We start from the raw sequence: 22868 nt of genomic DNA on the forward strand, positions 1-22868 counted from the left end.
TCCAGGACTTTGGAAAAAGAATGGAGGCAAAGATCAAGAAGATGCAAGAAATGTTTAACAAAGATCTAGAAGAATTAAAGAACAAACAGAGAGGAACAATACAATAAAAGAAATGAAAAATACACTAGAAGGAATCAATAGCAGAATAACTGAGGCAGAAGAACGGAGAAGTGACCTGGAAGACAGAATGGTGGAATTCACTGCTGCGGAACAGAATAAAGAAAAAAAGAAATGAAGACAGCCTAAGAGACCTCTGGGACAACATTAAACGCAACAACATTTGTATTAGAGGGGTCCCAGAAGGAGAAGAGAGAGAAAGGACCAGAGAAAATATTTGAAGAGATTATAGTCAAAACCTTCCCTAACATGGGAAAGGAAATAGCCACCCAAGTCCAGGAAGCACAGAGAGGCCCATACAGGATAAACCCAAGGAGAAACACGCTGAGACACAAAATAATCAAACTGGCAAAAATTAAAGACAAAGAAAAATTATTGAAAGCAGCAATGGAGAAACGACAAATAACATACAAGGGAACTCCCATAAGGTTAACAGCTGATTTCTCAGCAGAAACTCTACAAGCCAGAAGGGAGTGGCATGATATATTTAAAGTGATGAAAGGGAAGAACCAACAACCAAGATTACTCTACCCAGCAAGCATCTCATTCAGATTTGAAGGAGAAATCAAAAGCTTTACAGACAAGCAAAAACAAAGAGAATTCAGCACCACCAAATCAACTCTACAACAACTGCTAAAGGAACTTCTCTAAGTGGGAAACACAAGAGAAGAAAAGGACCTACAAAAAGAAACCAAAACAATTAATAAAATGGTAATAGGAACATACATATTGATAACTACCTTAAATGTGAATGGATTAAATGCTCCAACCAAAAGACACAGGCTCGCTGAATGGACACAAAAACAAGACCCATATATATGCTGTCTACAAGAGACCCACGTCAGACCTAGGGACACATACAGACTGAAAGTGAGGGGATGGAAAAAGATATTCCATGCAAATGGAAATCAAAAGAAAGCTGGAGTAGCTATACTCATATCACATAAACTAGACTTTAAAATAAAGAATGTTACAAGAGACAAGGAAGGACACTACATAATGATCAAGGGATCAATCCAAGAAGAAGATATAACAATTATAAATATACATGCACCCAACATAGGAGCACCTCAATACATAAGGCAACTGCTAACAGCTATAAAAGAGGAAATCGACAGTAACACAATAATAGTGGGGGACTTTTAACACCTCACTTACACCAATGGACAGATCATCCAAACAGAAAATTACTAAGGAAACACAAGCTTTAAATGACACAATAGACCAGATAGATTTAATTGATATTTATAGGACATTCCATCCAAAAACAGATTACACTTTCTTCTCAGGTGCACACAGAATATTCTCCAGGATAGATCACATCTTGGGTTGCAAATCAAGGCTCAGTAAATTTCAGAAAATTGAAATCATATCAAGCATCTTTTCTGACCACGATGCTATGAGATTAGAAATCAGTTACGGGGGAAAAATGTAAAAAACACAAACACATGGAGGCTAAACAACACGTTACTAAATAACCAAGAGATCACTGAGGAAATCAAAGAGGAAATCAAAAAATACCTAGAGACAAATGACCATGAAAACACGATGATCTAAAACCTATGGGATGCAGCAAAAGCAGTTCTAAACGGGAAGTTTATAGTAATACAATCCTACCTCAAGAAACAACAAACATCTCAAATAAACAATCTAACCTTACACCTAAAAGAACTAAAGAAAGAAGAGCAAACAAAACCCAAAGTTAGTGGAAGGAAAGAAATCATAAAGATCAGAGCAGAAATAAATGAACTAGAAACAAAGAAAACAATAGCAAAGATCAGTCAAACTAAAAGCTGGTTCTTTGAGAAGATAAACAAAATTGATAAACCGTTAGCCAGACTCATCAAAAGAGGGAGAGGACTCAAATCAATAAAATTAGAAAGTTACAACAGACACCACAGAAATACAAAGCATCCTAAGAGACTACTACAAACAACTCTATGCCAATAAAATAGACAACCTGGAAGAAATGGACAGATTCTTAGAAAGCTATAACCTTCCAAGACTGAACCAGGAAGAAATAGAAAATATGAAGAGACCAATCACAAGTAATGAAATTGAAACTGTGATTAAAAATCTTCCAGCAGGGCTTCCCTGGTGGTGCAGTGGTTGAGAGTCCATCTGCTGATGCAGGGGACATGGGTTCGTGCCCTGGTCCAGGAAGATCCCACATGCCACGGAGTGGCTAGGCCCATGAGCCATGGCTGCTGAGCCTGCGCATCTGGAGCCTATGCTCCGCAACGGGAGAGGCCACAAGAGTGAGAGGCCCATGTACTGAAACGAAACAAAACAAAACAAAACAAAACAAAACAAAACAAAAAACTTCCAACAAACAAAAGCCCAGGACCAGATGGTTTCACAGGTGAATTCTATCAAATATTTAGAGACGAGCTAACACCCATCCTTCTCAAACTCTTCCAAAAAATTGCAGAGAAGGAACACTCCCAAACTCATTCTATGAGGCCACCACCACCCTGATACCAAAACCAGACAAAGATACTACAAAAAAAGAAAATTACAGATCAATATCACTGATGAATATAGATGCAAAAATCCTCAACAAAATACTAGCAAACAGAATCCAACAACACATTAAAAGGATCATACACCATGATTAAGTAGGATTATCCCAGGGATGCAAGGATTCTTTAATATACACAAATCAATCAATGTGATACACCATATTAACAAACTGAAGAATAAAAACCATACGATCATCTCAATAGATGCAGAAAAAGCTTCTGACAAAATTCAGCACTGATTTATGACAAAAATTCTCCAGAAAGTGGGCATAGAGAGAACCTACCTCAACATAATAAAGGCCATATACGACAAACTCACAGCAAACATCATTCTCAATGGTGAAAAACTGAAAGCATTTCCTCTAAGATCAGGAACAAGACAAGGATGTCCACTCTCACCACTATTATTCAACATAGTTTTGGAAGTCCTAGCCATGACAATCAGAGAAGAAAAAGAAATAAAAGGAATACTAATTGGAAAAGAATAAGTAAAACTGTCACTGTTTGCAGATGACATGATACTATACATAGAGAATCCTAAAGATGCCACCAGAAAACTACTGGAGCTAATCAATGAATTTGGTAAAGTTGCAGGATACACAATTAATGCACAGAAACCTTGCATTCCTATACACTAATGATGAAAAATCTGAAAGAGAAATTAAGGGAACACTCCCATTTACCACTGCAACAAAAAGAATAAAACATCCAGGAATAAACCTACCTAGGGAGACAAAAGACCTGTATGCAGAAAACTATAAGACACTGATGAAAGAAATTAAAGATGATACAAAGAGATGGAGAGATATACCATGTTCTTGGGTTGGAAGAATCAATATTGTGAAAATAACTATATTACCCAAAGCAATCTACAGATTCAATGCAATCCCTATCAAATTACCAATGGCATTTTTTACAGAACTAGAAGAAAAAATCTTAAAATTTGTATGGACACACAAAAGACCCCGAGTAGCTAAAGCAGTCTTGAGGGAAAAAAAACGGAGCTGGAGGAATCAGAGTCCCTGACTTCAGGCTATACTACAAAGCTACAGTAATCAAGACAATATGGTACTGACACATAAACAGAAATATAGGTCAATGGAACAGGATAGAAAGCCCAGAGATAAACCCATGTACCTATGGTCAACTAATCTATGACAAAGGAGGCAAGGATATACAATGGAGAAAACACAGTCTCTTCAAAAAGTGGTGCTGGGAAAACTGGACAGCTACATGTAAAAGAATGAAATTAGAACACTCCCTCACACCATACACAAAAATAAACTCAAAATGGATTCGAGACCTAAATGTAAGACCAGACACTATAAAACTCTTAGAGGAAAACATAGGAAGAACACTCTTTGACATAAATATCAGCAACAACTTTTTTGACCCACCTCCTAGAGTTATGGAAATAAAACCAAAAATAAACAAATGGGACCTAATGAAACTTAAAAGCTTTTGCAAAGCAAAGGAAACTACAAACAAGACGAAAAGACAACCATCAGAATGGGAGAAAATATTTGCAAACGAATCAGCGGACAAAGGATTAATCTCCAAAATATATAAACAGCACATGCAGCTCAATGTTAAAGAAACAAACAACCCAATCCAAAAACAGGCAGAAGACCTAAATAGACATTTCCCCAAAGAAAATATACAGATGGCCAAGAAGCACATGAAAAGCTGCTCAACAGCACTAATTATTAGAGAAATGCAAATCAAAACTACAATGAGGTATCACCTCACACCAGTTAGAATGGGCATCACAAGAAAATCTACAATCAACAAATGCTGGAGAAGGTGTGGAGAAAAGGGAACCCTCTTGCACTGTTGGTGGGAATGTAGATTGATACAGCAACTATGGAGAACAGTATGGAGGTTCCTTAAAAAACTAAAAATAGAATTACTATATGACCCAGCAATCCCACTACTGGGCATATACCCAGAGAAAACCATGATTCAAAAAGACACATGCATCCCAATGCTCATTGCAGCACTTTTTACAATAGCCAGGTCATGGAAGCAACCTAAATGCCCATCAACAGATGAATGGATAAAGAAGTTGTGGTACATATATACAATGGAATATTACTCAGCCATGAAAAGGAATGAAATTGAGTCATTTGTAGAGATGTGGATGAATCTAAAGACTGTCATACAGAGTGAAGTAAGTCAGAAAGAGAAAAACAAATATCGTATATTAATGCATATATGTGGAACCTAGAAAAATGGTACTGATGAACTGGTCTGCATGGCAGAAATTGAGACACAGATGTAGAGAACAAATGTATGGACACCAAGGGGGAAAGCAGCGGGGGTGGTGGTGGTGTGATGAATTGGGAGATTGGGATTGACATGTAAACACTAATATGTGTAAAATGGATAAGTAATAAGAACCTGCTGTATAAAAAAATAAAATTCACAAATTCACAAATTCAAAAAAAAAAAAAAAAAAGAAGAGAATTCAGCCAGTGCTCAAGTGAACAATGAGCCCAACCCAAGGCAGACAAAATAGCCTCTCTGTTGAGGGGAAACTAGGTCTTATCTTGGTCAAGGATGAGTAAAGTGATCAAAAATGAATTAAGTGGGGAAATGCTGGAGAACAAAGTAGAGGGAACATCATCTCAAAGACTCAGAGGAAGAACATGCCTGTGAAAATGCTTTACTGCAGGAACCACATTTGGGGAAATGTGTGGCATCCTTAATAGACACAAAAAATGTAAGCAGGAAGAAAAAAATACTAATAGAAACCCAAAGAAACAAATATGTTAAGAACGAACCATGCGACTTCTGAGTACCATTAACCTCTAAGGACCTACAGTGGACCACCACTGCACTAGGAGCTTGGGCTCAGAGGTGACATAAGTATAGTTCTTGACCATCAGGCGCTCACAGTGCAGTGATCTCATTTCAACCAAATACCTTATTCCAAATTGAATTGTAACAGTGAGCTATGATATCATGAGATCCTACTGCATTTAAAAATGTTTATTTTCTGGACACAGCCACTCTATTTTTGAAAGAAATTAAATTATCATCTCCAAAGTAAGTAAGTGCAGCAGGGAATGCACAGAGGAATGGAAACCACTGAATGTTTTTTTGAACTCTGGCTGTTTCATGCAACACACTCTAAGAAAATCCACCATTCTTTAGAAGATATATTTCTCCCAGCTTAACAAGGTAGTGATGAAAGGTGCTCAGGAAGAGAGGTCAGGTAATGAGAACAACAAAAGCTGATGCCTCTATCTAACCACCATTCAGCCCTTGGGTTGAGCCATAAGCTATTTGAGAACTCAGATGACTCTGTGCACCAGCACAGGGACATATCAGGGAAGTTTACTCACTGCCTCTGCTACTGACAACTGTTGATCCAACCCTGGCCACCCCCCTACCTTCGGTCTTCCCCCGCCCTCCTCTGAAAACAAAAATTAAGCCAACGCACTCAGAACTTCCTATCTTCTCTTCCTCACCTCTGAGGAAATATTAGTTCACATCAGAAGAGTGCAGGGGGAAGAGGACAACCATTTCTTAACCCATTAATGAAGCTCTTCTCACAGGACCCGCCTTCTGGGTCACACTGATGGACCTAAGGGTGGGAGCGGGCCACAAGCTGGGCCAGTTATAGAGCCCATTACACCCTGGGCACGGTGGCTGGATAAAGGACAGACAGCTGGCCCATGGGGCCAACTGCAGTGTACCTTTGGAATTTATGACCTAAGGACCATAGAGCACAGTGCCCATTTCCTCTCTGTGGTGGAGACTAGCAGCTCAGAGCTCATCAAGATGGTGTTTCCTGCCGTGGGGAGGAAGCTGGCCTACAGTAGAAGGAATGATACCAACACCCAGAAATGCAGTATGACAGATGTGGTCCCAGGTATTCTCAAGGAACAGCCACACCTCGACCTTCCTACAGTCATATTAGGCTTCCAGATACATTTTACTTTGAGTCTCGAGCTTATACTGGGTTTTGACATTTTCAACAAAAAACAAAACAACCGTCACCCACCGATTGTTACACCCTTTGTATGTTTTGGTTTTCCAAAAGAACATTTTTTTCCTGATTATAAAAATGAGACTCATAAAAAGTCAAACAATATTGAAATGTATATTTTAAAAATTAGTGTAATTCCACCATCCAGACATAACCACTGTCTTTTCATATTCTTGAAAGTATTTCTTTCTTTTGAAATACAGATAATTTTATGACTACAATTTTATAACATACCATTTCACCTAAAAATATGTTTTTGTTATTTTTATAAAATAATACTTCTAAATCTACATTTAAAAAATGGGTACCTAGAATTTTATTACATTAAATCATCTTAATGTACCCTGTCCCTTTTGTTGGACATGTAGGTTATTTCAAAAACTTCACTATTATAAAGAACACAACAATGAACATCTTTGTAAGTACAGTTTGGAGCAGTTGATTACCTCTTTAGGGTACATTTCTCACTTCTCAAATTCTAATACTATAACTTGTTTTACGGGACTCAACAAGTTTTGGCAACTCTTCCTGTGGCCTGTCCTATCAGTTTCATATATGTCCTCTTGATTCACTCATTCATTCACAACGCCAACAAACACTTACTGAGTGTATATTATGTGCCAGTCATTGTGCTAGATTTGGGGGAAACAAATGTGGATAAATTTTGGGTTTTATCCTTAAGGAGGAAGGAGACACTAGCATCTATTTAAATCTGACCCTGTGCCAAACACTGTACAGGATTCTTTATCTCACTTATTCTTCATTTAAAAAAACGAAACAACCCCCCTGTGCAGTGGTATTATCTCTTTTATATAAATGAGGAAAAGGAAGTCAGAAAAGTTGAGTAGCTAGTCTAAGATTCTACAGTTAGTAAGTCCAAAGCTGGAATTCTAACCCAGGTCTGTCTGATTTCTTTCTGTCACATGTAGTTTAAGGAGAGAGATGTGAAAACAAATGACAAAAGCAAGCTGTAAGGGCCTTGTAAAATCTGAACAAATGGATGTATTTAGGTCCATCAACCGTGATGACAGCAGTCAGGCCTTAGGCAAATCTCGCAGGAGGCTTTTTATAGGCCAGGTTAAAGGGTCAAAACCCAACCTTAAATGATTTGCCCAACTCCACACAGCTCCAGAAGGCCCTTGGTAAGCAAGAATATTTGCCAAGTGGGACGCTGGGGAGAAGTAGGAGGCTGTTTCTAAACAGATCCTGTTTAGAGAAGCTGAAACCAGCAGGTGTAGTGCAGGGTTCCTGGAAAGCTCAGAACAGCAGTGAGAGAGCAGACAGTCGTATGAAAGAAGAGCTCGGAGAAAAAGGCAAACTGTTGGGAGGTCTGAGGGTTCAGACATCCTGAGTGGCCTCACCCCTTGACTAGGTGATTCCCCAGCAACCCTCGGGATAAGCATGCATTTCACTGGAGGCTGGGCATGGAGGAGCCCAGAAGCATTGCTTACCGGGCATGAGGCTGCAACAGTGGATTAAGCTTGGACAGCCTGTGACTCAGAGTCTGCTGAGGGCTTTAGATTTGTCTGGACAAGACCCACAAAGCTGACCAGGCAGCACCCCACGATGTGCAGCCAGGAAGTACTTCCCCAGTCAACAGGCTTCAGCTCTTTCTCTCCCTCCCTAAGACCTAAAGTGCTGAGCGTGCGCATGTGGGGAGTTTGCCTCTGGAGCTGTTATCTCCATCCCTCGGTTCCTTGTACGTGTTCCACGTGGACTCCTTGTCCTGAGGCTGAGACCCCACTGGAAGGATCATGGCAGAGTGCAGTGAATTTCCAACCTATATCAAACCCCTTTTTTACACACAAAATCTTGAATGGAACACCAACAGATAAAGCAAACAAAACTGGAGCTGCTCCCGTCTGAGTGGGGACTGCGGATGCCAGGATCCCCTTCCTGTCCCAGGATGCTCTGTGGGGTACACAGTTTAAAAACCACTGCCATAGCTGCAAGACCCCTGAATTTAAAGTTAGAACACCCAGGTTCTAATCCAGGCTCTGCCATGTAGAAAGAGTGTGGCTTTCAAGAGGTCAATTAATCTCTCTTAGACTCCATTTTTTTCATCTGTGAAATGAAGATAGTAATTCTTGTCCACTTCAGAGGTTGCTGTGAGCATCAGGTACAACCACATGGGTAAAAGCAGCTGTAAAACGCCATAGAAGTGTGACATTTTCCTTTCCCTGACTTCACACGTGCATGGCCCATGACTGGTCCACATCCTTGGATAGGGGATGAAGTCACACCACTTGGGACCCAAACAATGTGATTTACTCACTTTTAGGGTTTCCAAAGAGAAACAGTCATTTCAAAGGCATATTTCTTAGGTTTTCCTCCCCTTCGTGTTGTTATTCTTGGATTGCCCTCTTCACTCTTCTCTGACAGACAGACAGACAGACCTACTTCTGTGCCTCAGTCCGCACACCAGGAAACCCAAACCTGCTGCCCTCAGGAGCTCTCTTCTGCAGTCTTCTGTAGCAGGAGCTCCATGAGTGCCAGCTGATTTTGTCTCTCGGATTTATGACTTTCTGGGAAATCCCTTTTAGCAGGGAACAACCAGGCCATCTCCTCTCCCCCTCTAAGCATACCCCAGGTCCATACAGAGCAAAAACGCCGAGTCTCTTCTCTGAGTTGTGCCAGAGAAACCGTTGTGTCTGGCGGTTCTCCCGCTGCTTGGTACTGTCTGTGGCAGCGCTGCATGTGGCGAAAGGCAGTCTGCGGTAGTGATAACACACCCACTCCAGGCCCTCCCACCAGCAAAGCCAGAGATCGCCGGAAGGAGGGTGATGGTGGTGGGAACAGTGGTTTATCGGTGGGGTTCATCAGAGGGGACCATGTCAACTCCTCAGTCACGGGCTGACTTCAATTGTGGGCTTGGTTTGGAGGGTGGTTTAGTGAATGATGGTGCCCAGGCTGTTCTCAGCTGCTCCCCAGCTGCCCACACTGCTAGGGCTCTCCTTCTATTGTGTGGTACTCAAGGTGGGTGACCTGAGTTGTAACTCCACGTTCCCAGATAGTCACCCGCTAAATATCAAAGGTATATGTATGTTTGCTGTATTAAATTGGAGAGACTTTGTTTTCTGGGTAGGATCTCAGCCAGTGGTGTGAATTCTATTGGTAGAGTGATTTCAGGCCAACCCCTTAAGAGAGAGCAAGCTGGTTCTCCTAAAGGGCCAGTGGCTTGGATGGCCCATTACGGGCAGGGTAGAAACTGGATTTCAAATGGGGGAGATAATTCTACCCCACATCCCATAGATGAATGGAGTTTAATTTAGCAGCTACTCAGAAGAGATTTACTTCCTCCTTTGGCACCTGTTTTGACATTTCCTATAGTTTCCTAGCCCACTTGACTTTAGTGGAGCCACAGAGACTCTTTCTGGAACTGCATAGCCCATCTTTGCATTTTCTTTTTTTCTTCTTTATCAGTAAAATCTTGGCACCTCATTTTATTTTTTTTTAATTCTTTCTTTCTTTTTTTATTGATATATAGTTGATGCACAATATTTTATGTTACAGGTGTACAATATAGCAATTCACATTTTTAAAAGTTTATACTTGATTTACAGTTATTCTAGAATATTGGCTATATTCCCAGTGTTGTATGATATATCCTTGTAGCTTATTTTATACATAATAGTTTGTAACTCTTAATCCCCTACCTCAATCTTTCCCCTCCCCCCTTCCCTCTCCCCACTGGTAACCACTAGTTTGTTCTCTGTATCTGTGAGTCTGCTTCTTTTTTGTCATATTCACTAGTTTGTCATATTTTTTAGATTCCACGTGTAAGGGATAACATACAGTATTTGTCTGTCTCTGTCTTGTTTCCCTAAGCATCACATTTTCTTTTGAGTGACACAGTCCAGTGAAGAGGAAGGATAAATAAGGTAAAAGAAGTGAGCCCACTAGCAGAGAATTCTAGGCCTGAGAGTCCTGGCAGCAAGATCCACTCTTCTTGCCAGAGGGGCCCTTGTGGCTTTCAGTGTTTGGCCTCTTCCCACTACTCAGATCTGTTCCTTGATGGTCCTCTAATATGTGGTCATCCCTCAGGGCCAGGTTTCAGGACTTTGGTGTTCTCCCAGAGGATGACGGAGGAAGAGACATTTCTTTGCCTCTTCCACTGTGTCTGCTCCCACAGCCCATCCCCGTGTGCGTCTTTCCGCGGTGCCAACGAGACATCACACATACTCCCTGCAGCTACTACCCCAGCCGTCTACACAGGTGGGGCTTCCTGTCATTCAGCCTGCAGGCCGGTTGTGAGTGTGGTGTCACCTGGTGGCCTGGGTCCCAGCAGACCATCCTGACCTTGAGCTCACCAGCTTTCAAGCTGAAGACCAGAGAACTCACTGGTGAATGAGTGTAAAATGTGTTTTGTGCCTACACCCAACATTAACTCTACACACCACAAAGGTATCAGGGAGTGGATGGGATAATTGACATCTCAATTGGTTAACTGGTTTTAAATTCCTTCCCCACCAGACCTTTTACCAGAGCTTTTCATTTCTCCATTTTTCTCCTTTCATTTTCTCTGTCTAACCTCTACTTAGGGAGCTAATCAACCATGACAAGAACAAAATGCCAGCAGCCAGAGGAAGGGGAAAATAGGAGCCGGGATGCTCTGCACACTGAACCATGGGTTCTTGACCTGATCGTATCCCATCTCACAGAGGAAAGTGGGCTCACTGTCCTTCTCCCTGCTTATAACTCAGGGCACAGACCTCCTCCATGAGGCCCCTACCCCCATGGGGTCCACCTGCCAGGGCAGAAGTGCAGGAAGTGTGGTTTTGCTACTGGGGTGGGAGGGGAGGAAGGAGCTGGCTGTTGCCAAGGGAATAAGGAGGCCTGGGTGAGTCCAGGATGTTCTCAGCCTCAGAACTGGCCGGTGAGCACTGAGACATGCACATCCCCACAGGTGCAGGATGTAGAACAGAAGTGGCCCTGGGTGAGGCTGACAGGGCAGCTGGTGACCCACTTTGCATATGCTCATGGGAGGCTAAAATTAGGTTCTGGCTCACACCAGGTGGAAGGACCACATTTAGCTCTTCTCCGCCACTGAGCTGGGGGCTTGCTATGCTTTGGCTACGATGGAGCCTGGCTTGCCCTTTCAGAGTCATACATTGGGCTCCAGGTCATCATTGTGTTGGGGTAAAGTCAGGGGAAAATCACAACTACTTCCCTTTCCCCCAAGTCTGGACATAATAGATTTAAAATCTGGCTGAGGGGCTTCTCTGGTGGCGCAGTGGTTGAGAGTCTGCCTGCCAATGCAGGGGACACGGGTTCGAGCCCTGGTCTGGGAAGATCCCACATACCGCGGAGCAACTAGCCCCGTGAGCCATAATTACTGAGCCTGCGCATCTGGAGCCTGTGCTCCGCAACAAGAGAGGCCGCGATAGTGAGAGGCCCGCGCACCGCTATGAGGAGGGGCCCCCACTTGCCGCAACTGGAGAAAGCCCTCACACAGAAACGAAGAGCCAACACAGCCATAAATAAATAAATTAAATTCAAAAAAAAAAATCTGGCTGAGGGATTCCCTGGTGGCGCAGTGCTTGAGAGTCTGCCTGCTGATGCAGGGGATGCGGATTCATGTCCCCGTCTGGGAAGATTCCACATGCCGTGGAGCGGCTGGGCCCATGAGCCATGGCCGCTGAGCCTGCGCATTCGGAGCCTGTGCTCCGCAACGGGAGAGGCCACAACAGTGAGAGGCCCATGTACCGCAAAAGAAAAAAAAATCTGGCTGAAATGGACAGAAGGATTGTCAAGTCTTGCTTAGTCATCCCTATGCCATCACGTCCTTCTCTCTCTTCGCTTTACCCCAAACCTAAAACGTCAAGATCCCACAAGAGAGGCCTCAGCCTGGCATTGCTCATGGACTTTACATGACCCCTTGCCACTAACCCGTCTCCTACAACATTACTTGCTGTGCTCGTCACTCTTCTGACCTCTGACTCCATGATGGGCCTTCCTTTCTGTGGTCCAGCCTCTTTCCCTTACCCCCAGTGCTCAGTTTCTCTGGCCTTCAATTTTGCTTCCTTCCTTAACTATGGTTTGCATTTCTTTTGCAGTGAGCCACCTTGAGCCATGCAGGTGTGGGTCCAGCTGTGCAGGACCCAGGAGGAGGGCACCTGGAGGAGGGAGAGGGGTGTCAACCAAAGAGCCCATGGGGAGAGGAGGTCTGCGGGCTGTGTGCCAAGTGGAGATGTCTGTGCCCCTCGGTTTTGTCAGTGACCCCTGGCAGCTCTGGCCTCCTCTCAGCTGTGGGATCTGAACAGACCCCTAAAGTACCAGCCAGGAAACAATGGCCCTGTTTGCCACAGCACAGGAGCATCCATGTTTTGCTAAAGGCATGGTGCCTCCACTGTATTTTCGAAAGACTACACGTTAGACAGAGGAATTGTTTTTTCTTTTTAAAAAGGGATGGGGGTGGGGAGGAAAGGGTGGTGGTTTTAGGCAGGATGTGAGGCATCCAGTCAGCTGCTTTACATCAGAGGTTGTCAGGGCTGGATGAAGTCCTGTCCACAGCGGTCTCTGTGACCCTGGGGGAGTGCGCTGGGGAGGAGGCCAGACAGGGTAGAGACGGAGGAGTGCTCAGAAGCCCTGCCCATCTCTACCTGGGGCAGCCTGCCAGGCCCGGTGAGTGACAGCACATCCACTTGTTTGGTCCTGGAAACCACGGGCTGTTCCCTTGTCAGGAGAAAGCTGTAGATTTGAATGCTTTCAAAATTAAGAGGCTGCTTGTGACTGGACACTGGTCACTAGAACGACAGATGGGCAAGAAGAGGGACTGAAGAGGATGGGCACAGTGTTCAGGAAACCGTCACCCATCATCCCAGATGGCCCGTTTTTTTGTTGTTGTTGTTGTTTTTTCTTTTCGGTACGCGGGCCCCTCACCGCCGCGGCCCCTCCTGCCGTGGAGCACAGGCTCCGGACGCGCAGGCTCAGCGGCCATGGCTCACGGGCCCAGCCACCCCGCGGCATGTGGGATCCTCCCGGACCGGGGCACGAACCCACGCCCCCTGCATCGGCAGGCGGACTCCCAACCACTGCGCCACCAGGGAAGCCCTGGCCTGTTTTTTAACATGGTCTTTTTCCCTAGCTTGCTGACAGTGTGACCTCCACAGAGCCAGCCACCGTGCTGAGCATGCTGGGGGGTGCACCAGTGACCGCAAAAGACACAGAAGTCTCTGTTCCCAAGGATTTAAATATCTGAGGGGGGAGGTGAGATAGGACCCAGGAACAGCCAGCAGATTCTGTATGAACAAATATAAGAATTACGCGGGGATAGATAGCCACGGGGCAGACGTCCCCCAGCAGCCGTTACAGGCACGTAGACAAACACAACTACGGGGACCCTGAGATCAGCCTTGGAGATTGATCCAGATTCCTCAGATCTGTTGGAAGCTCTCAAATATTATTTCCAGTGGTTTATTCTGGAAGAGATGTTGGCTCCTCTGGGAATCACTCTGGAGCACAATCCCTCTAGAGACCAGCTACAAACATCAGGGATCAGGTCCCTGCAAAGCAAGATCACTCTATGTAGGTGGTGGACCAGGACCCCATAGAAGAGGACCAGGAATAAGGTGGCCTCAACAACAGTGAAAAGGCTGACCCCGTCCAAACCTCCACTCTTAAATCAAGCCGGTCATGCCACTGACCTCACACCTGAGGCACTGTTTTGTTTGCTTATCTTTTTCTCCTGCGTGGAAGGAAACAGTTGCCAGGAAAGGTAAGTTATAAAAGAAAACTACTGCCTTATCCTGATAAACTGGGAACAAACACAGAGCAGTGAAAGCTCTAGGGAGCAGAACCAGGGGTTCTCACCCTGGGCACCACTGGCATGATGGCCTGGAGAGTTCTTTGCTCTGGAGGCTGTCCTGTGCATGGTAGGATGTTTAGCAGCATCCCTGGCCTCTGCTGACTAGGCCCTGCCTCTAGCTGTGACAACCAAAAAGGCCTCCTGACACTGTCAAATGTCCCCTGGAGGAAAAATCACTTGCAGTAGAGAGTCACGACTAGAGATGAGGGTGTTGGGCTTCCAGGCTGCACCGGGGACACACCCTCCCACTTGCTTTGGAAAGGGCTTGACTTCCAAAATGGGAACAGAATCACAGGAGGGTCAGTGAAGGTCACGGGGTTCAGCGTGGCTCAAATTCCAACGACATGTGGTGCTTTCTCAAGAAAAAAAAAATGTTTGAGGATTTCCAGTGTTGATGTAAATTACTTTTATAGGATCGTTAGTTAAATATGTACACGCATGAAACTGGGCATGCATCCCACAGGCTTGTAACTTCTACAACTATAAAATCAAAAGAGCGTCACGATTTTGACAACCAAACGGCAAACCAATAAATCTTAAGTTAACAGCATTACTTTAACAAGACAGATGGCGTGATTTTGCGGAGTAAATTGCCCCTCACTTTGTCACTGGGTACCGAGTCACTTTTGGGGTTAGGTATCGTCCCCTAACTCACATCTCATACAACATGGTCTCTTCAAACTCCTGTGAAAACTCTGGTTGTGAGCCTTCCGTGAGGTCACTTGGCAAACGCAGACTCTACTCTTGAGGGTCACCTGTGCTTTCACCTTAGTGTCCTGAGACAATTGAAACAGCACATCAGGACCCCAACGTAATCATAATCACAGAGTGATCCTGGCACTGTCAGCTCTAAAGTGGACACACAGAGGACCCAGGTGATGTGCATGTTCTTTAGATTCTCATCAAAACGGTAAGAATTTCTTATTTAAAAAAAATTAAAGTTCCCACAGAGAACTCCCAAGAATACACCAGAGACTTTCGGGGAGTTCTAATTAGGGCTGATCCTCTTTGCAGATGAGGATCGAGGCCCAAAGAATTGCCCAGGGAAACGGCTGCTGAGGGTCAGGGATTGCTGGAAAAGGGCTCTTCCTCTCCTCGGGCTGTCTTTCCAGCACTACATTGTAGAATTCTCATGTGAAACTACACATAAGATTTCGCTTATTGTTTTAAGTGTTCATTCAACTGAACATGTTCATTTTTTAAAGGAACTAAATTGAACTAGGAAGTTTCTTTTTTCAAATCTCAATATTTAGTATTTAATAGTTTGTGTACATGTGTGCAGGTGTGTGTGAAATATAACATACATACACAAAAGTGCATTAAAAATTAATATCCAGTTTAGTGAATAACTGTAAAGTGAAAACCCATGAAACCACAGCCAGGTCAAGAAATACAACGTTTCCAGTGCCCAGAAGTCTCGCGTATTCTTTGCTATCACAATCCTTCCTTTCCTCTAAAAGTAACCGCCATCCTAACCTTTCTTATAATGACTTCCTTGCTTTTCTTTATAGTTTTACCCTCTCTCTATGCATCCCTAAACAACAGACTGAGTTTTGCCTGTTTGTTTATGAGCTTTCTACCAAATGTGTCTTGCTTCTTTTGCTCAACATTCTGTCTGTGAAATTCATCCCTGCTATTGCAAGTGGCTCTAGTTCTCACTTATCCTTTCTATGTTGGGCAGACAACCTGGTCTCCAGGTTGGGGCTCTTAGGAACAATGTTTCTCTAGACATTCTTGTATATACTCTGGTGCACAGGATACATATAGACATCTACCTCCAGGGCATTTTCCCACAGTGGCATTTCTTCACTTGTGAACAGGTTGTGTGAATCTTCAACCTCAGTAGACAATGGTGACTATTTTCCAAAATCACTGCTTCAATCCAAAGTTCCACTATCGGTAGTTCCCATTATTCTCTGTCCTCATTAGCGCTTATTATTGTCAAACTTTAAAATTTTAACTGTCAGGTGGGTGTATAGGGTTATCTCATTATGGGTTTAATCTGCATTTCCCCGATTACTAAAAAAATAAGGCACCTCTTGCCACAGTTATTGGCCATGTGAATTTCCTTCTACGTGATGTGCCTGTTCAAATCTTCTGCCATCTTTATTGTCAAATTTAAAATTTTTTAAAATAAATTTTTTATCTTCATCAAAATTTTGCTTGACACAAAAGTATATCCATGTTCCAAGGTACCTCTGCTTACCTGAGGACTATATACAGTTCAAGGCAAAATGTCTTAAGTTCTATAAGCTTGAAAGTGATTGTTTTTTGTATTTCAAATCATTGAAAAGATAACAGTAGAGGTTCACAGAAAGATACCTATCCAGATCTATTTTTCTTGTCTCCATTTTCCAAATCTAACATCCTTTCATTGAATTTTGCTCCCTCTGTTTCCCTATATTTTCATTGAGAACAAACATACCCTTATACATCACAGTCCTTTGTTAAAATCACCAACTACAGACAAGGTCATTTATTATTCTATTCTGTGTCTCTCAGCGCCATGTGTTGTATGCATTGCTACAAGTTAGCTAAATGTCAGTAATGAAGTGGTGCCTCGATTATGTATATGACAATGCAGCTGAGATATTATTAAGTAAAATACGTATATATGGCTCTAATAGTTATGCATATCTTAAAAAAAAAAAAAAAACAGTTCACCCAAGCCTGAGCTCTAGCTTTTGCTCACCTTATCTCCTTTAGACATTTGGGTATGAGCTCACTGGCAAAGAGTGAAGCCCATACAATCTACCATTAAATAAATTATTCAGTAATCTGTGATGCCCTTGTAACATGAGAATCCCCTATTAAAAAAATAAATAGCTGCACTGCCTACGGAGGCATGTGCCTACTATATATAGTCTTTATAGAAGTTGCTTTGCTAGTGAACCCAATTAGGCCTCCCTGGTAATCTACAGAATTGATGTTTGTTGCAGGGTTTTATACAAGGCATTCATTACACACTTATGTGTGGGTGTGTGATGCATACACACACACCCAGAGGACCAACAGAGAAAGCCCAAGCAGGTGTGAGTTATTTGTTAGAGCTGTCTCATTTTCCCCCTTAACACATTAGACACTCAAATAAGGACAAAATGACTACAGGTCGTCTGTAGATTCAATGATATGCATTTCTGGCTGTATCCAAGCAACTGGGTCTCTATTTTTTTCAAAGTGAACATTCAAATTGTCTGCTAAAAACATCGATTTCCCTCCCAGACAAATAAAAACTTGGACACGGAGTTTCCCCTCTTACCTCTCATTTTTCCCCAGGGGCGAGTATGATGGCCGGAAAGCTGGTGTGGGACCTGGGCTACGTGGAACTGAGGAATCGAGGTGGAAGCTTACAGATCAGAACTGGGCAGAGAGGCTGAATGAATTCTCATTCTGGAAGGGCTGGAAGAGATATAGTCAGATGTCTATTTCTCATAGTTTAATTTTTTGATTAGAAAAATATTTTATGAATATAGAAACATAATTGGTACTTGGACAAAGCAATTCCCTTTATAATGGACCCATGAAGGCGAGAATAGCCCGTTAACTACACTATTCATGCAGTATATGTCACGTTAACTTCTGAGTTGACAATTACTGAAGATTTTTCAACATTGTGCATCAAGTCATCTATCAAAAGCAGACAGTGATAGAATTCTAAGCATATTGAAAAAAAGGGTGGATTGACAAGTGAAATGGAATTACGTGAAAAGCAGCAGAAATTTGGTGGAAAATTGGAATTTTTCCAACACTCCACACAGTTGTTTAATAGTAAAGAAGCTTCTGACAAATAATACACAAGACAGAGAAAGACACAGTATGACATCACTTATATGTAGAATCTAAAAAACTACAACAAACTAGTGAATATAACAAAAAAGAAGCAGACTCACAGATATAGAGAACAAACTAGTGGTTACCAGTAGGGAGAAGGAAGTGGGGAGGGGCAAGGTAGGGGTAGGGGATTAAGAGGTACAAACTACTATGTATAAAATAAATAAGCTACAAGGATATACTGTACAACATGGAATATAGCCAATATTCTATAACTATAAATGGAGTATAACCTTTAAAAATTGCAAATCATTGTATTGTATACCTGTAACTTATATAATACTGTATAGCAACTATAGTTCAATTAAAAAAAAGAAGTAAGAAAATAAAATAATGTATTAGGAAAAAAATAAAATAATATATTAGGAAAAAAATAAAATAATGTATTAGGGAAAAAAACAATACACGAAAGCTGCACAAATCAGTTTACAATTAAAAGTTGAAATATAAAGATAGATTTAAAAACTTAAATTACCACAATGAGATTTCACTACACACCCATCAGAATGACTAAAATAGGAAGTACCGTAGTGACAATATCAACTGCTGGCCAAGATGTACAGAAACTGAATCACTCATACATTGCTGGTGGAGAACATTTTGGTAGTTTCTTACAAAGCTAAACATGCAACGAGCACATGACCCAGCAACTGCACTCTTGGGCAATTATCCCAGAGAATAAAAACTTATGTTTTAACTTTACAGAAAAACCTGTATATGAGTATTCATAGCAGCTTTATTCATAATAGCTTCAAACTGAAAACAACCCAGATGTCCGTCAGTGGGTAAATGGTTAAATTAACTATGGTACATCCATACCTTGGAATACAGCCCAGCATAAAAAGGAACAACTTATTAATATATGCAAAAATTTGGATGGATCTCAAGGGAGCTGAGTCAAAAAAGCCAGTCCCAAAAGGTTACATAGGTTATGATTCATTTATATATCATTCTTAAAACAACAAAAATATAGCAATAGAGAACAGGTTGCCAGCGGTTAGGGCTGGGGGGTGGAGGAGGGAGCAAGAAGAAGATGTGGGGGGTTAGATGTCGGGGGCAACACAAGAGATAGTGATTGATAAACAAACCTCCACATGTGATAAAATAGCAAAGAACTCATACACACACACACACACACACACACACACACACACACACGATGAAGGAAACATGAATAAGATCTGGGGATTAGACCAATGTCAATATCCTGATTCTGATATTGTACCATAGTTTTGCAAGATATTACCACTGGGGAGGACTGGGCAAAGAGCTCATGGTATCTACCTGTATTATTTGTTACCACAGCATGTGAATCTACCTCAAAATAAAGTGTTCAATTAAATTTTTAAAATTAAATGCAATCTGGTATTCTCACAATAGGCATCTGTTAACCTTATTGTAGACAGAAAGAATTCAGATGTGCTGCTATAGAAAGACCAGTGGAGAGGCGCCACAGCCTGGAAAAAGTTCAAAGTGGAGGACAAAAGCAGAGGCTGGAGTTATTCCTGCACGTGTGTGTGTGTGTGTGTGTGTGTGTGTGTGTGTGTGTGTGTGTGTGTCAAGGGAAGGTATCAGCAGAGGTTATTTTTGGGGTTCCAGGGCAGGGTGAAGAGGGAGCTCTTAGAAATAGGGATCTGCTGCATGCCAGTGAGGAAGCTTCCAGAGGCAAAGGAGGGGGACAGATGGCAGCTCCCAATGGGGCCCAAGTTCCAACCATGAGTTGTTTTTTTTTTGCGGTATGCGGGCCTCTCACTGTTGTGGCCTCTCCCGTTGCGGAGCACAGGCTCCGGACACACAGGCTCAGCGGCCATGGCTCACGGGCCCAGCCGCTCCGCGGCATGTGGGATCTTCCTGGACCGGGGCACGAACCCGTGTCTCCTGCACCGGCAGGCGGACTCTCAACCACTGCGCCACCAGGGAAGCCCCAACCATGAGTTTTCTAACTTCAGTAATTCAAACGTACACCATTAGATAGAGCTAAAATTACTCCAGCTGCTGGACCCCAAACTTTTCTCCATGTGTGTGAGTGTGTGTGTGAATGTGTGTGTGTGTGTGTGTGTGTGTGTGTGTGTGTGTATGTGTGTATGTGATGGATTCAAACCACAGTGGATTATCTTTGGGTGGCTGTGTATTAGTCACCACAGCTTCAATTGTGTTTCTGTTTGGTTATCAAACTGCAATTCCACTGATACCCTCTCCATGAGTGTATTCTCTGTGAGCAACATGAAAAGGAGCTCAGATTGAATTGCAAACTTGTCCTGAATTTATAATTATAATATGACCTTCCTTATTCAGGCCTCAATTAACTCAGCTTTAGGATAATCCACAGTGAAGAAAGAGTTGAAAAAGAAAGAAAAGAAATGGGGTGAGTCAAGGCAGGCACGGGAGTCTGTTCTCTTAGACCTTGGGTGAGCTCAGCGGAACCTTAAGACCTGGGCTTACTCTGGGCCTCACCCCATCCCAGAGCCAGATGTGAGTGGAAGGGACTGATAATAACCTACTGACTGGTTAGAGTGGGGCTAGGAATCTAGGAGATTAGTGAGAAAAACAAAATAAACTTAGTACTTAGCATTCTGTTCAAGATTGCAAACTTCAATACTGATTTTTTAATAGCATTTCACAACCTGTACCTTACTGGTTCTTTATTCCCACTTCAGAAAGCAAGCAGGTTCTACAGCATATGTTTCTTAATAGCTCTAGTTCTGATTATCTGTCATCTTGGTTCATTTGCTGTCCTTCAAGCACTCATTGTTGTCCTGTGTTTAAAAGACACTTGATGTACTTTATTTAGATATCTTAATAAACCTCTATCAGGAATCTTCAGGTTGAACAGTGAGGTTTATATTTTTCACTCTCCTGATGGCCCACCAGAGTAAAATAGATGGCTTGGGGTAAATATGGCAAAAAGATGAGTTTGGGGGCCAGACCGATCTGCACTTGCCAATTCTGTGACCTCATCAAGTTATTTAACTTCTCTGAATCTGTACGGCAAAACAGTTAAAAGTACAGGCTTTAGGAAGATGTGGTACATATATACAATAGAATATTACTCAGCCATTAAAAAGAATGAAATAATGCCATTTGCAGCAACGCTGATGGACACAGATATTGTCATACTGAGTGAAGTAAGTCAGACAGAGAAAGACAAATATCGTATGATATTGCTTATATGTGGAATCTAAAAAAAATTATAGAAATGAACTTATTTACAATACAGAAACAGACTCACAGACTTAGAGAACGAACTTATGTTTCCGGGGGAAGGGTGGGGGCAAGGGATAGTTAGCAAGTTTGGGATTGACATGTACACACTGCTATATTTAAAATGGATAACCAACAAGGACCTATTGTATAGCACAGGGAACTTTGCTCAATATTATGTAACTACCTAAATGGGAAGAGAATTTGAAAAGAATAGATACATGTATATGTATAACTGAATCACTTTGCTGTACACCAGAAACTAACACAACATTGTTAATAAACTATGATCCAATATAAAATGAAAAGTTAAAAAAATTTTTTTAAAAACCAAAAAAAGTATGATATGCACCAAGGGGAGAGAAATTTTGTGAACTTTGTATATTTCACCCAGAAAAGACCAGCAATGCATTGCTATTATATCAATGGGATTCAATTATATAAAATAAAATGTGCTCTATAAACATTAAAAAAAGTACAGGCTTTAGGATCAGACCACCTGATTTGAATCCTAGCACCACTACATACTGCCTGGGTGTCCTTGAATAAATTGCTGAACTTCTTTAAACCTTAGTTTCTTTACCTGTCAAATACATGTCACAGCTAGTTTCCCTCCTTCCTTGGTAATAAACTCTTGGTTTTTAGCTGCACACATGGCCTTCTAAATAGAGACCATATTTTTCAACCTCCCATGTAGCTGGGTGTGGCTATGTGACTACCTTCTAAAATATCATGTGCAATTTCTGGGAAGCATACTTAAAGGAAGGGCGTGTGCTCTTCTTCACCTCTTCCTTCTTCTTGTCTCCTGGAATGCAGATATGATTGCTGGAGCTAAGGAGTTTTCTTAGACCATGAAAATGAGGGCCAATGGAGGATTGTCTGGAACCAGGGCCCAGAGGTCCATGGGGCCCAATCCTGGGCTATGAAAAGAGCTCAGCACTGCCAGCTCTAACCTGGAGCACCATGCTAAGCTTCCCCCCTAGTCAGCTGGAGGACCTGGAGCCCACCAAGGCGGAGCACAAATGCAGAGCAAGTCCTCGCCATAATAACGGCATGGAAAGAAGAAAGAAGAGTATCAGATGGCAGAGGAAAGATTCCAGTTGACCCGATTCTCTACACACAAAATGCTGAAGGCAATCCCCCACCAAAAGAAAACAAAACAAAACTCAGGAAACTCAGTTCAATTGCAGGGTACAAACCTCATCGACACTACAGAAATCAGTTGCCATTCTGTACACTCACAACAAACTATCCGAATGAGAAAGGAAGAAGACAATCCCATGGACAATGATGGTAACAACACAAAGAAAATACCTAGGAGTCCATCTAACCCATAACCTACAAGACCTGAAACTCAGAAAATGGGATGAGAGACATATCGATGAAAGAAAATGAA

The 22868-nt window shown here is 42.4% G+C and overlaps 1 protein-coding gene across 3 annotated transcripts in view; it reads right to left on the reverse strand.

The window, feature by feature from the left end:
* Window positions 1-22868, reverse strand: part of RALGPS2 (Ral GEF with PH domain and SH3 binding motif 2) — a 314686-nt gene that overhangs the window by 268877 nt on the left and 22941 nt on the right. For all 3 annotated transcript variants that reach the window (XM_033428158.2, XM_049700970.1, XM_049700964.1), the window contains one exon: window positions 17700-17839. The gene's annotated coding sequence lies outside the window, so the exon portion shown is untranslated. Of the gene's footprint in view, window positions 1-17699; window positions 17840-22868 lie in introns of those variants that run through there.

The sequence above is a fragment of the Orcinus orca genome, chromosome 1 (assembly GCF_937001465.1).
Source record: "Orcinus orca chromosome 1, mOrcOrc1.1, whole genome shotgun sequence".
Taxonomy (NCBI): Eukaryota; Metazoa; Chordata; class Mammalia; order Artiodactyla; family Delphinidae; genus Orcinus; species Orcinus orca.